The sequence below is a fragment of the Onychomys torridus genome, chromosome 3 (assembly GCF_903995425.1).
Source record: "Onychomys torridus chromosome 3, mOncTor1.1, whole genome shotgun sequence".
NCBI classification, from domain to species: domain Eukaryota; kingdom Metazoa; phylum Chordata; class Mammalia; order Rodentia; family Cricetidae; genus Onychomys; species Onychomys torridus.
The window spans coordinates 36312997-36327351 of record NC_050445.1 but is presented as its reverse complement, the minus strand read 5'-3'; the positions used below and the strand labels follow the sequence as shown (position 1 = coordinate 36327351).

Genomic DNA, 14355 nt, shown 5'->3' with positions numbered 1-14355 from the left:
GGATACTGATTCAGGGTACAGCTCTGGGGATGCTGACTCAGGGTACAGCTCTGGGGATGCTGACTCAGGGTACAGCTCTGGGGATGCTGACTCAGGGTACAGCTCGGAGATGCTGACTCAGGGTACAGCTCTGGGGATACTGACTCAGGGTACAGCTTGGAGATGCTGACTCAGGGTACAGCTCGGAGATGCTGACTCAGGGTACAGCTCTGGGGATGCTGACTCAGGGTACAGCTCTGGGGATACTGACTCAGGGTACAGCTCTGGGGATACTGACTCAGGGTACAGCTCTGGGGATACTGACTCAGGGTACAGCTCTGGGGATACTGACTCAGGGTACAGCTTGGAGATGCTGACTCTGGGTACAGCTCGGAGATGCTGACTCTGGAGCCTGGTAATGCTGACCACACTGCCTTCTTCGCCTCCATCCCTGAGTTTGTCAGAGGGCCTGGCAGGAAGGAGCACCACAGAGACAGTCTCTTAGGTTCCTGCACAGTCACAGACAAAGAGAATGAAAGGAACAAATGGGCAGAGACACTTAAAATGGTTATAATGGCTCAGCTCATGGGTCAGCCCTGGTTTTCATAGAAACCTAGAACTGTGATTGGGGCTTCTCAAGGAAACTTCAGGTCTTGATTAGTCCACTTGGTGAGTGAAAAGATCCTGATAATAAAGTGATTTAAAACTCCTAATATTCTAGTATATAAAGTATTTCTCATTCTTACAAGTACATCCTACTGACATTGATCTGAAATCCTCCTATTGTCAGAAAGGACATTTAGACCTGTTTTCAACATCAGCTGAAGGGAGAGAAATAGTGTTATAAACTTGAAACCTGTTGGTTAGACCTCAGAACCCTTTTTTTCATAGTTTATCAAATTATCCAATGCTCCTAGAAAGATCATAGCATTTCACATAGAAAACTAATAATAAGAACAAATTATGGCCTGGTTGACAAGACTTGAAACAATTACAGAAAAAAGAGAATGTAGAATAAAATACTAAATTGTATGTGATATATAATTAAGGATAGAAAGGGACAGTACAGTGCATAATCATAACCTGTGTGAAAACACAGAGAAGAGGTGATTACAGACAGGAATGGTTTTGCAGCAGGAAAGGTTTTGTAACGTGCTCGACAGTGACATTCATGGAAGTGGAGAGACTCATAAAGGCATTGCAGTAAAGAAGCAGATACTAACATAATGGCCTTGTATTGGAGGGGACAATAGGATTGTCTAAGTGGGAAGTAGTAGGAGATAACGTTTCCCAGGAAGACTGACACCAATCGACAGAGGGGCTGAGGAGACAAGACTGGGACATTTAAATGTTCTGAGAGTCATGTGAGTCAGGAAGCAAAGTTTCAAAAACGAATCTGAAAAAGTGATATAACACACATAAATGCAAACCTCCCTCATTCCAGCAGGAAGTATTATTTATCCATTGTCTCATAGCTCACTTAAAAATTTAAAAACCCTATAATATTTACTTTTTGTATTCATCAAACTGTCAATATATTAGGTTAAAGTCATACAGTAGTAGTATTTTATATTCAGTTAGAGACTAAATAATTATCATGGTAATTCAGAAATATTAAAATTTATTCTGTGGTAACAGGAAACATAAATTCTTATTTTAAAATGAATTTATACAAATTTGCTTTGCCAATAATTACAACATAATAAGCAAATGCTTCCAGCTAAAAATGTACTCCATTACAATAAAACTTAGTGAAGAGATAAAATACAACTAGTGCCCAAGAAAAAAGAGAAGAAGGGCCATAAGAAGAGCACTCATTATATATTATAAATATACAGTGGAAGGGTTCAAATCCCTGTGAGAGTGAGATCCAGTAAGTACGTTTTTATTCTCACTTGAAAAGAAGTAATTGAATCTACTTAGGGGACAATGTTTCATTGTTTCAATATGTAATGATTAAATCAATCTATGATACATCTATTAACTCATATATAAGTTTTTTTAATGTGTGTGGTGTGAACATTTAAAATCTACTGAGGAATATTTTGGGGGGATGCGGGTTGGTTTGTTTTGGTTTTGGTTTTGAAGACAGTTTCTCAATGTAGTCTGGCTGTCTGGGAATCACTCTGGCCTCAGACTCGGACATCTGCCTGCTTCTGTGTCCAGAATGCTAGGATTAAAGACACGAGCCGTCACATCTGGTCAACTTTTAAATACATGTTGTATTTAATGGAGATTGTGTCTTTGACCCAATGCCCCCTTTTCCTACCCACACAAAACCCACCTTTTTTACTCTCTACTTCTTAGGATTTGAATTGTAAAGATTCTGCATCTGAAAAAGAACATGTGATATTTCTGTTCCTAGCCTTTGGGAACATTTAAAATAGTGATTTTTGTTGTTGTTGTTGTTGTTTGGTTTTTTTGAGACAGGGTTTCTCTGTAGCTTTGGAGGCTGTCCTGGAACAACTCACTTTGTAGACCAGGCTGGCCTCGAACTCAGAGATCCACCTGCCTCTGCCTCCCGAGTGCTGGGATTACAGGCATGAGCCACCACCACCCGGCTCATGTGATTTTTTTTAAAAAAACAAATGTATTTATGATATGTCAAAGTCCTGAGTTGTGCAAGTACTTAAATTTATACCCAAAACAACTGTCAGCTTTAATATACAGAGAGGAGACTGTAGTTTTTACAAAATCTTTTAGTGGGTATACAAATTCCTGAATCTACTGACCTAATGTATTTGTTTGAAGTTGGAACTTCTGGACATCCCATGGGTGTTCTATTCTCAGGTATTTTAAAATAAATTCCTAAATGGTTGTACTAGTGTGTCACCTACCAAATGAGAATTTAAAAATATTTTAAACATTGAGACTTCAATTTTAAGCAGTGAAAACATTTTAAAATTGGACTTTAGTAACACTGTGTTTTACTTTATGTTTATATGGAACTACCATTAAATTTAAACATTTTTTGATGTAAACATTTTTTGATGTATATAACTAATTTCTCACCAATAATAATGTTGATGAATATTACTTATAATTAAACTATAATAAATAACCTATAATAAAATAATTGGCTCTTGAATCTAAATTCTACTGATAGGCAATATTAAGTGTTGTTGCTTTAATGATTTTGACAGAGAAGTTTTAAGTTCCTAGAGCCTGGCACCTCACTCATCATTTCCTCTCTATGTGTGAAGTGATTGGAAGCCATTGTGTGTTAGTCAGGCTTGTGTTACTATAATGAAATAATTTGGATAATTAGCCTACATAGTGAAGGCTCCCATCCATTTGTTCCAGTCCAAAATAACATGGTTTCATTGCTGTGAGCCTCTGACAAAGGATTTTATATCAAAGCAGAAGTGCCCAGTGGAGCCAACAACTTGCATCTTAAACCAAGAAGCAGAGAAACGTCATGAAACCAGGGTCCCACAATTCCTTTTGAGAACACAAACTCAAATTCCACTTCTTTTTAGTAGAGTGAAATAATTTTTATTCCTTATGTATGACAATGTTACACATTGGTAAAGATAGTTATTATAGATCATTGTGGGGTTTTTGTTTGTTTGTTTGTTTTAATGTTGTTTTCTCCCCTAGACTGGACATCATCCCAGTCATCCTCCTTCATTGTCATTAGCCTGATAGCATGCATCTTAAAAAGGACTCCACCCAGCCTGGACTGGTTATCCAGGTGTGATCTGCATAATAGAACAGCACCATCACATGCCTCCTTTAGGAGCCAAGGCTAAACCCAGTTCTTCTTATATCCTGTCATTGCGTTGGATAGAACTTCACTGAGCATCCACCAAGACACTCCCCTCCCCCATGTGTGTGCAGAATTAACCAGTCACAGACTCTTCCTTCAAGGAGCCCATATGGTCCAGGGAAAGGGGTGGAAGAGTAGTAGTATGTGACAAAGAAACAGAATGTGTATGCCCACAGCATCAAGTTGTGGGAGGGAATCAAGTGAAACAGAGAAGGGCTGTGCCATAGGAATACATTACTAATGAGGGCAGGAGAGGATTGGAGAAAGACGTGACCTGGTTTCATGAGGAATGAGGACAACTGAGACAGAGAAGCTTAGGAAGGATGGGATGTAACCATGGCAACCTTCAGAAGGTTAGAAGGTAGAGAAAAGGAAGAACAGGTGAATGTGTGGGGGACATTGGGGGCTCTCGAATGCAGGCTCTGGACTCCTATTTTAAAGTTAGCAGCAAGGAGCCAGTGAAGGTGCAAAGGGAGGACCAGGCGCAGAGAGGTGCTCTAAGAAGGCTCCTCCGCTTTGGGGTTTAGATGGGTTGGAGAGAGAGAAGGGAGAGCAGCAGGAGAGTGCTTGTTAGGCATGAGGTGAGGAGAAGGGGCAGTCCAGGAGGTATTGAAGAGGGAACAGTTGTGATGCCAGGCTGCTGATTGGCTGGAGCGGGTAGGGAAGGTTTTAGGGGAAACAAGGGTAAAAGCATCTTTCTCTTTGCAATTTGTGGTAACTTTTAAACATAGATTCAAGATCTCACATTCACCCATTGAATGTAGTATTATTTTTAACTCCTCATCTGGGTCTATTGAGATATTTTTGAATCCTCATTCTGTCATCAAAGATTCTGAGCTATTCCTCTCAGTTCCATGCCTCCCTTCAGTTTAGTTTCTTTATAGGAAAACATTCAATAAAACAGCTTAAGTTGAAATTTTAGGAGTGCCTCTTGGGCCATCCTTGCCAGGTGAACACATACAGTGTTTCTAGTCAGAACCGAGTTTGGGCTTGAAGCAGACCCTTCAGCCAGTGTGACTGCCAACTTTTCACCTGTTCATCACATGCCCTTGGACAGCTACCCAGCCTCTCTGCTTTAACCTCCCTTTCCTAAAACAGGGGTGTTCCAGAAACGCCACTCTTTTACACCTGTGCTCACACCAATGAAATGTCACCCAAGTTACTCAGCTGTGATTTTGATGCTGGTGCAGGTGCTGGTGCTATGGTGCTGGTGCTATGGTGCTGGTGCTGGTGCTATGGTGCTGGTGCTATGGTGCTGGTGCTGGTGCTATGGTGCTGGTGCTATGGTGCTATGGTGGTGGTTGTTCCCTGTACCACTGACAATGACAGCTCAAATTTGTAGCATCTACTGCTCTACTGGAAGCCTTTTTCTTGTGTGTGCTTCTTGTGCTGTCAACTTAGGTTTAGTTTTAGAGGCAATTATGGAACTTACTGTGTAGCCTAGGCTAGTCATGAATTCAAGATCCTCCTGCTTCAGCATCCCAAGAGCTAGAATTGTAGGCACATGACACTGTGCAGCACCAAGCCTAAGTTTATTTGTTTGTTTGTTTGTTTGTTTGTTCTACATCCTGGCCAGTTTCCCCTCCCTCTTCTCCTCCCATTCATTCCCATCCACTCCTCCTCCACTTCTGTTCAGAAAGGGTCAGGCCTCCCATGGACATCAACAAAACATGGCATATCAAGTTGCAGTAAGACTAAGCACCTCCCCATGTATTAAGACTGGGCAAAGTGACCCTGTGTGAGGACTAAGGTCCCAAAAGCCAGTGAAAAAGTTGGAGACTCTTTTGTTCCCTTTGTTAGATGTCCCACAAGAAGACCAAGCCACACAATTGTCTCATATATGCAGAGTACCTAGGTCAGTCCCATGCAGGCTCTCTGGTTGTTGGTTCAGTCTCTGTGAGCACCTCAGAGCCTAGGTTAGTTGATTCTGTAAGATGTGTGTGTGGGGGGGTATATCCTTGACCCCTCTGGCTCCTACAATGCTGCCTGCCTTCTACAGGATTCCCTGAAATTTTGCCTGGATGAAGCCTCTCTGATGACAATTGGGCTAGGTACCAATCCAGTCACAGAAGATAGGCAGTTCATGCTACACACCTATTACTGCTAGGAGTCTTAGCTGGGGTCATGCTTATAGATTCTTGGGAGATTCCCTTGTGCCAGCTTTTGACCTGACACTGAAATGCCTCCTCTTCCCATAGTCTCTTTCAGTATTCTCCCCTTCCACTTACCCCCTAACCTGATCACTTATGTTCTCATCCCCATCTGCCCTCAATCCACTCACAAAATCTCTTCTATTTCCCCTTCCCAGGGGGATCCCAGCATCTGCCCATGAACCCTCCTTGTTTCCTAGAATCTCTGGGTCTGTGGATTGCAGCGTAGTTATTCTTTATTTTATAGCTAATATCCACTTATGAGTGAGTACATACCATGTTTGTCTCTCTTGGTCTTGGTTACCTCACTCAGGATAATTTTTTTTCTAGTTCCATCCATTGGCCTTCAGATTTCCTGGTGTCCTTGTTTTTAACAGCTGAGTAATACTCCACTGTGAAAATGTACCATGTTTTCTTTATCCATTCCTCGGTTGAGACACATCTAGGTTTTTTCCAGGTTCGAGGCCGAAAGCTCTTGGTGCAGCTCTCCCGTCACCATCTTCCCAAGGATAGTGTGTGCACACCCAGTGCAGACGGTATCCTCAGGTTGCCACAGTCCTCCCTCTTCTGCTTTCCAATTCTGAATCAATCTCCACTGACGAGGAGAAGAATATTGCAGGTCTGGGGACAATAGACAGTTGGCCGTATTATGAGTGAGTAAAAACCTGCTGTCCCCACTGGCTGTAAGGCCTTTTCCTGAGCCAAAGGCAGCCTCCCAGCTAGAAAGACTGTACAGTGCATACGTGCTCACCTGGCAAGGATGGCCCAAGAGATATCCCCTAATTTTTCAACTTAAGCTGCCCTATTGAATGTTTTCCTATAAAAAACTAAATTTGAAGTTTCTAGTAGACATTCACATGGCCACCCAGAAGTGGCAATTGAGTACACTCATCAAAAGGAGAGAGCCCCGGCCTGGAGTTAGGCATTTATCAGCCATTAGCATGTGGTAGGAGTGGTGTGTGAAGCTGTGGTATTTGGTGAAATCTCCTTGGGATGAGTATAGCTATGGCACAGATGGCAACAATGTGGACCTAAGAAGTGTGCAGAAGGAGGAGTAACTGTGAGGGGCAGAAGCAAATGAAAAGGTTGTAATGTGGAAGCCAGGCCAAGGGGTGAGCCAGATGCTGCTGTTGGATCTAATCAGAGCATGGGCGGGCTGGGTAGTAGCTTTCCCAAGGTGGTGACCATCTCAAGAGCTGTGCCTGTGGGTCATTAGGGTGCAAAACAGAATGACATGGATGAGAAAGGAAAATACAGGTATGGAAATGACAAATATAGACTAAGCATTTATTTATAATTAGTGCCACTACAGAGGGGAACAGGATTATGGTAGTAGCTAGAGAACTGAGGTCACATGGAGATGTGTTATATTTGGTGAGTCATTTCCAAAGAGGAATACATGCATATCTATATTTGAAAAACATTTATTAGAAAGAGGAGATTGTTAGTATATGAAGTAAGGGGAGACTGTGAAGCTGTATTGGGGACAGGTAGGTAAGGGTGGGATCTCATACGCAGGTAGATGGTTGGTTTTAGACAGAAATGAGAAATGGGAAAAGTTTCATTCACTGTGGACTCTTTTATGGATAGGAATTCAATTGTTTCTCAGTGTTTATATTTCCAAGGAAACCTATGTTTCCCATCTACTATTTATTATATTTATTAATTGTGTGGAGTAGTATGCACATGTGCACATACCATGGTACTCATATTGAGATCGGAGGACAACTTGTGGGAGTCAGTTACTTCCTTCCACTGTGTGCATGCCCAAGCTGGAACTCAGGTGTGCTGGCTAGTTTTATATCAATTTGACCCAAGCTGAAGTCATCTGAAAGGAAGAAACCTCAAATAAGAAAATGCCTCTGGCTGGGCATGGTGGCGCACGCCTTTAATCCCAGCACTCAAGAGGCAGAAGCAGGTGGATCTCTGTGAGTTTGAGGTCAGCTGGTCTACAAAGCAAGTTATGGGACAGCAAGGGCTGTGGTGATATATTGTGTACCCTAATAAACTTGCCTGAGGATCAGAGGACAGAGCCAGCCACTTGATTAGACATAGAGGTCAGGCAGTGGTGGCACACACCCTTAATCCTATCACTCATGAGACAGAGATCTGTCTGGATCTCTGTGAGTTCAGGCCACACTGGAAATAGAGCCAGGCAATGGTGGCACACACCTTTAATCCCAGTACTGGTGACACAAATGCCTTTAATCCCAAAAAGTGATGTCTGGGCAGAGAAAGGTATATAAGGTGCGAGCAAATAGGAACTCACTCTCTTTATTCTGAGGATTTTGTAGAGGCTGGCTGTTCTGCTTCTCTGATCCTCAGGCAAGTTTATTAGGGTACACAATATATCACCACAGGGGGCTATTACACAGAGAAACCTTGTCTCGGGAGAGAGAGGAAAGAGGGGAGAGAGGAAGGAGAGAGGGAGGGAGTGGGTAGTGAATAAGGGAATATGCCTCCATAAGGTCAGGGTATATAGGGAAGCTTGTAGGCATTTTCTTAATTGGTGATTGATGGGGGAAGGCCCAGCCAGTTGTGGGTGGTGCTGTCCCTGGGCTGGTGGTCCTGGATTCTGTAAGAAAGCAGGCTGAGCAAACATGAGGAGTGAGCTAGTAAGAGGGACCCCTCCGTGGCCTCTGCTTTAGCTCCTACCTCCAGGTTCCTGCCCTGCTTGAGTTCCTGTCCTGGCTTCCTTCAATGATATACTACAGTGTGGAAATATGAGCCAAATAAACCCTTTCCACCCCAATTTACTGTTTGATCATGGCGGTTTCATCACAACAATAGAAACCCTAACTAAGGCATCAGGTCATCAGCTTGAGCAAGCATTTTCCCTACCGAGCCCATGTGTGCTTCCTTTGGACCTCAGCCATTGGGGTTCTTGACCTATGGTCCTCCTAAAAATGATCCTGATTCTTTTGTTTAAGAGACTGAACCACTTTGGAAACACACACACACACACACACACACACACACACACACACACAGAGAGAGAGAGAGAGAGAGAGAGAGAGAGAGAGAGAGAGAGAGAGAGAGAACGCCAGCATCTCCAGAATTGTGTTCACTTCTTGTTTCAACTGTCAGATTATTCCACACAAGATTGTCTGGGGGTGATGTACGTGGCTGCTGAATTGTGGGTATAACCTGAATTTAATTTCTGAGTTAGAAAAGCAAATCTGTAAAGCTTTGACAGCAGATAAGTAGAAAACCATCTTTATGCTTGTTTTACAGCAATTCATGGTCATGTGTGTACATTCTCCACACACAACCCCATGGTGTGTGTTTCTGTGACTTAATCAGGTTTCTCAGGCTTAGGGAAAATGTGTTTTCTTCTTGTGTGACTCTGAAGATGCAAAGTGTCCTTACTTCCTCCCTTCCAGTCTGTTGCCCTCCCCCGCATTGGCACCTGCTGAGGAGTAATTAGGGCAGTCCTAATTTGGACAACCAAATCCTGATTACAGTGAGAGGAAAAACAGGAAATGTTCTAGTTTTGCTGCCAGCAAATGACTGACTTAAATAGAAAGCATGTACAATTCAAATGATCCAAAATGATATAACACTAGGGAGGGCCGGAGGGAGGAAGCAGGGAAATATTGCAGTCTGACTTTCTCCCATGTGATTCTTAGCAGACACCTTACAGAAGCTGTCAAATCCCCAAGCTCACAATGCCCTCTGCTGAGAATCAGTTTGTCTTCTGAGTCTGACAGGAGGACTTGAGCAGAGCTATAGGTTTAAAGATCTGAGGAAAGGTCAGGGCATCTCTTCTGTGTGAGCCCAGCACTCTGGAGAGAAAGTCTGCTCTGGAATGATGTCATGGTACATGCTTGGGATACAGATGTTCCCTCAAAGGGAAAGGGTCCTAGAAATGTATTCCTTAATTAGTCACACCCTTTGGAGCGCCAAGGAAGCTCAGATGTGAGTTCTGAAACGTACCGTGTTCCCACTCAGGCAGTCTGTCTATTACTGTCTATTACTCCAAACCAAATGCTTCTCTCACCATGCTTGTCCTCTTTGCCCTGAGAGTCAACCAGTAGCTCCATCTGTCCCCAAAGTGTCATTTAATGCTTACAAGTCACAGTTGTCTAAAGTTTCTCTTTATTCTAATTTAGCATCACTTCATTAATTTTTTTCTCAGGATCTGGTACAGTGTACACACACACACACACACACACACACACACACACACACACAGCCATAACTTTGGACCTACTTGGTAGATAATACAAATAAAACTTCTGCTATACACTTAGAGACTCCATTAATATCAGACACAGCATACTATCATGGGTTATAAGCAGCTGGGGACTCACCTTTCAGCTATTCAATGTGTCTTCCTAAAGGGGCTGGAACTTATGCTAAAGTATGAAGACACCATGCAGCAGGACATACTTGCAAGCTGAGCCTCAGGCTCAGTGGAATTGCTGTAGAGCACTTGACTGCATTCAGAGGACCCTGGATTTGATTCCAGAGTAGTAAGAGGGCACACTTACTATGATAAACTATGATGGCAAGGAACAGGTCCAACTCAGGGCTGATTCCTTGTTGGCGCTTTGGCATGTTTGTTGCATGAACAAGGAAGCTTTGCTGAACTGAATGTGGAGCAGAAGGGATAAATGGGTGTGTTAGGGAAAGTGAGGAAATAGAAACAAGGGAAGGATATGGGGATAGGTAGGAAAGGGAAGCTTTGAAATGTTTCCATTCAATCAGAGAAAACTATATGGCTGATATGGGGTGAAGTGGACAACATGGTCTAAGTGGAGCTATGAAGAGTCCATTGTGTTAACTGGTGAAAACGGGACATTCAGAGATGCCTTTAGATTCAGGAAATATTTCTCAACATCCCTGCATAACCGGAGGCACCTTTCCTGTAGGACCAAGAGCAGAGTTGAGCTTGCCTTAAACATTTGCTAATAAATGTAAACAGGAGAGAAATCAAAGTTGTGAGCCACAGGAATCCTCTCCAAAGGCCTGCCCAGCTCTAACTACCCTTTGCCTACAAAGGCTGTCTTTCTCCCACCTTCTTGGTTCACTCAACACTGACACGTGGCATATTAGTTTCTTTTCTGTTGCTGTGATGGAAGACCATGACTAAAACAACTTATAAAAGACAGCATTTAATTGCGCTTACAGTTCCAAAGTATTGGAGTTCGTGATAGCAGAACAAAGGCATGATGGCAGGAGCAGCTGGCATCTGACATCTCAGCCCACAAGCAGGAGGAAGAGCAGGTGCACTGGGAATGGTCTACCCCAACATTCAACTGTCCAAGGGCAGAGTCTCTAACCTCCACACCCAGGTGTTTCATCCACCAGATGGAAGTGGTGAACCTACCACACAGGATTGCTGTGTCATGAGTAAACATGCTGGAGAGATGACTCAGTGAGCCAAGGGCTGGATAGTCTAGCATAAAGACTTGAGGACCCAACACCCAGTCAGAAGTCAGGCATAGCCACACATGCATCTGTAACCCCAGCACTGAGGAAGAAGGGAGCAGAGATAAGAAGATCTCGGGGTCTTGCTGTTGGCCTAGATCCAGGTTCAATAAAAAACCTTGTCTCCAAGGAATATGGTTGAAAGTGAGAGAGCAGGCCTCCATGAGTTTACATTATAGGCATGCATCCTCACAAGCAAAAATGAGCATATACCACACTAAACACTTCACACGACATACACACACAGACAACATATACACATAACACACTCACATACATATACACATATACATGCATACATACATACACAAGATACACACATATATGTATACATACATATACCACACACATACAAACATACCATACTCACACATGCATACCACAGACACACACAGAGACATGCATTCACATACACACCACACACACACACACACACACACACACACACACACATGTAAGCATACATATATATTCACATATACATATAAACATACATACCACACTCATACATATCACACACATACATATAAAAATATAGTCATACACAGAGATACAGTCATACACAAACACACATATATATGCATACATACATACCCACATACATACAAATATACATGCCACACTTACACATATATACCACAGACACATATCACAAATACATATACACACACATACATACATACATACATATACCATACCACACTCACACACATACACACATACACACACACAAGAAAAAAAAGCTTTAGCATGTGTAAAGAACTTAGAACAATGCCTAGACTGTGGTAACTACTGTGTTAGTATATTTGCTTATTACTGCATTCATTGATGGCATTGTTAAGGTCTGCTGATGACACAGGAAAGATATTTTTATGTCTTCTGTTGTGTCACCAGTGCTTATATTTCAAATGTATCATTTCATCATTCAATCTGTTACCTTATTTATTCAGGAATTATTGAGGCCCTAATACCAAAGACATGCAAGGGCATTATATGAAAAGAAAACCACAAACCAACCTTTTCAACAAACAGATACAAATTTTCTCAGCCAAGTACTAGCAAATCAAATTCAGCAGCACATTAAGAGGATCATTCCCTGTGATCAAGTGGGATTTATCCCTGGAATGCAGAAACACATCAGCATCCACAGATCAATAAATGTGATGCATCACATTAACAGTAGAGGACAAACACTGTGTGATCATCTCATTAGATGCAGAGCAAATGTTTGACAAACTCAGTGTCCTCTCTTGAGAACAATACAACAAATGTGCTGTGGAGGGAATACACCTTAACTCAGTTAAAGCCACATGCAGTAAATCCACAGTTAACATGAAACACAGTGGTGAAAATTCAAACCTTTTCCTCAAAGATCTGGGCAGGCCAAGATAATGAGCAAGTAAGCAAATGAAAGAAAGAAAAGGAAGTAGAAAAGTGTTGCTTTTTGATGAATCTAAAGATTCTACCAATACCAACAGCTAGGACTAATAAAAGACTGCAGTGAGATTGCAGAGAACAGAAGTCAATCACACTTCCATGTACCGAGAATAAGCATAATGAAAGAAAATCAGGAGGACAGTCCATTTACAAAGACTACAAAGAATACTTCGGAACCGATGTAACCACGGAGATGAAAAACCTAAAACTGAACACTATAAATGTGGTAGTGTGGAGGAAAGAAATGGAAGGCACAGTAACCGGAGTGATAATTTATGTTTGTGTCCAGAGTCATATTGTAAAAATAGCAAAATGGCCATGCTACACAAAGTAATGTACAGATTCAACACAATGCCTTTCAAAATTCCAGTGTGGGGGAGTGGGGGTGGGTATGTGTGTATGTGGGTGGGTGGGTGTGTACGCATGCTTGTGAATTGGTTTGGGGTATACACAAATGAGCATGTGGACTCATACACCCGTGCTCATTAATGTAGAACAGGATGTCGCATCTTTGTCTACTTTTCTCCACCTGTTGCCTGGAGACATAGTCTCTCACAGAGCCTGAAGTTCACCATTTTGGCTAGTCACCATTGCTGGCTAGCCAGCAAGTTCCTAGAATCCACCTATTTTAGTCCCCCTGTCTTGGGGTCCACAGGTATGCACAGCCATGTCTGAATTTTCTATGTGAGTGCTGGGGGCTCAGACTCAGGTCCTCATGTTGTTTACCCACTGAGCCATCTCCCCAACCCCTACTATGTATTTTTATAGAAATATTTTTAAACATCAAATTCATGTGGAACCACAAAAGTAAAACCCCAAATAGTCAAGACACTCATGAGCTAAAAGAACAAAACTGGAAACATCACACTACTGATTTCAGTCTATGCTACAAAGTGATAGTAATTAAAACACCACAGCGTTGACATAAAAACAGATTCATTGACCAGAAGAAGAGAATTGAGAGCCCAGAAATGCACTCATGCATGTACAGTTAATTGAGTTTTGACAGAAGTGCCAAGAATTCATATTGGGAGGGTGCCACTATCTCAGCTGCAGTGTGGGGGAGTGTACACAGGAGAGGAGATGCAGCATCTCCCGTCATACAGGAAAAGGAAGTACAGGTAGTCAAAGCCTTCTTTCATATGAGACCCAGAACTACAATGAGAGTGCATAGTACATCTCCATGGCATTCCTATAGCAAAGATTTTTTTTTTTGGTTTTTTTGTTTGTTTGTTTGTTTGTTTGTTTGTTTTTTAGCTTTGATCTCCAGTATGGGGATGATGAAAAAAAAAAAAAGAACACACTTACCAAAGGTCTGGGTCCTGAAATGAAGGAGAGAGGAAACAACCTACACCTGGGAGAAAATATTTCCAAGCTGTACATTTATTAGTAATTAGTAGAAAACCATGTAGGAGATTTAGCACTGCATACAAACAAACATAACATAACAACAAATTTCATTAACAGTGGATGAAGAGTGTGAGGTATAACTTGAATGCACATTTAGCTTATTTAAGGCCCCAGATTTGAATCCTACACCACTAACAACAAAACAAAACAAAAAGGAAAAACTAATGAGACGCCTGA

At 42.1% G+C, this 14355-nt stretch overlaps 1 protein-coding gene across 1 annotated transcript in view; it reads left to right on the top strand.

The window, feature by feature from the left end:
* Exoc4 (exocyst complex component 4) overlaps positions 1 to 14355 on the top strand; it is a 767731-nt gene that overhangs the window by 603067 nt on the left and 150309 nt on the right. The gene's annotated exons all lie outside the window — the stretch shown is intronic.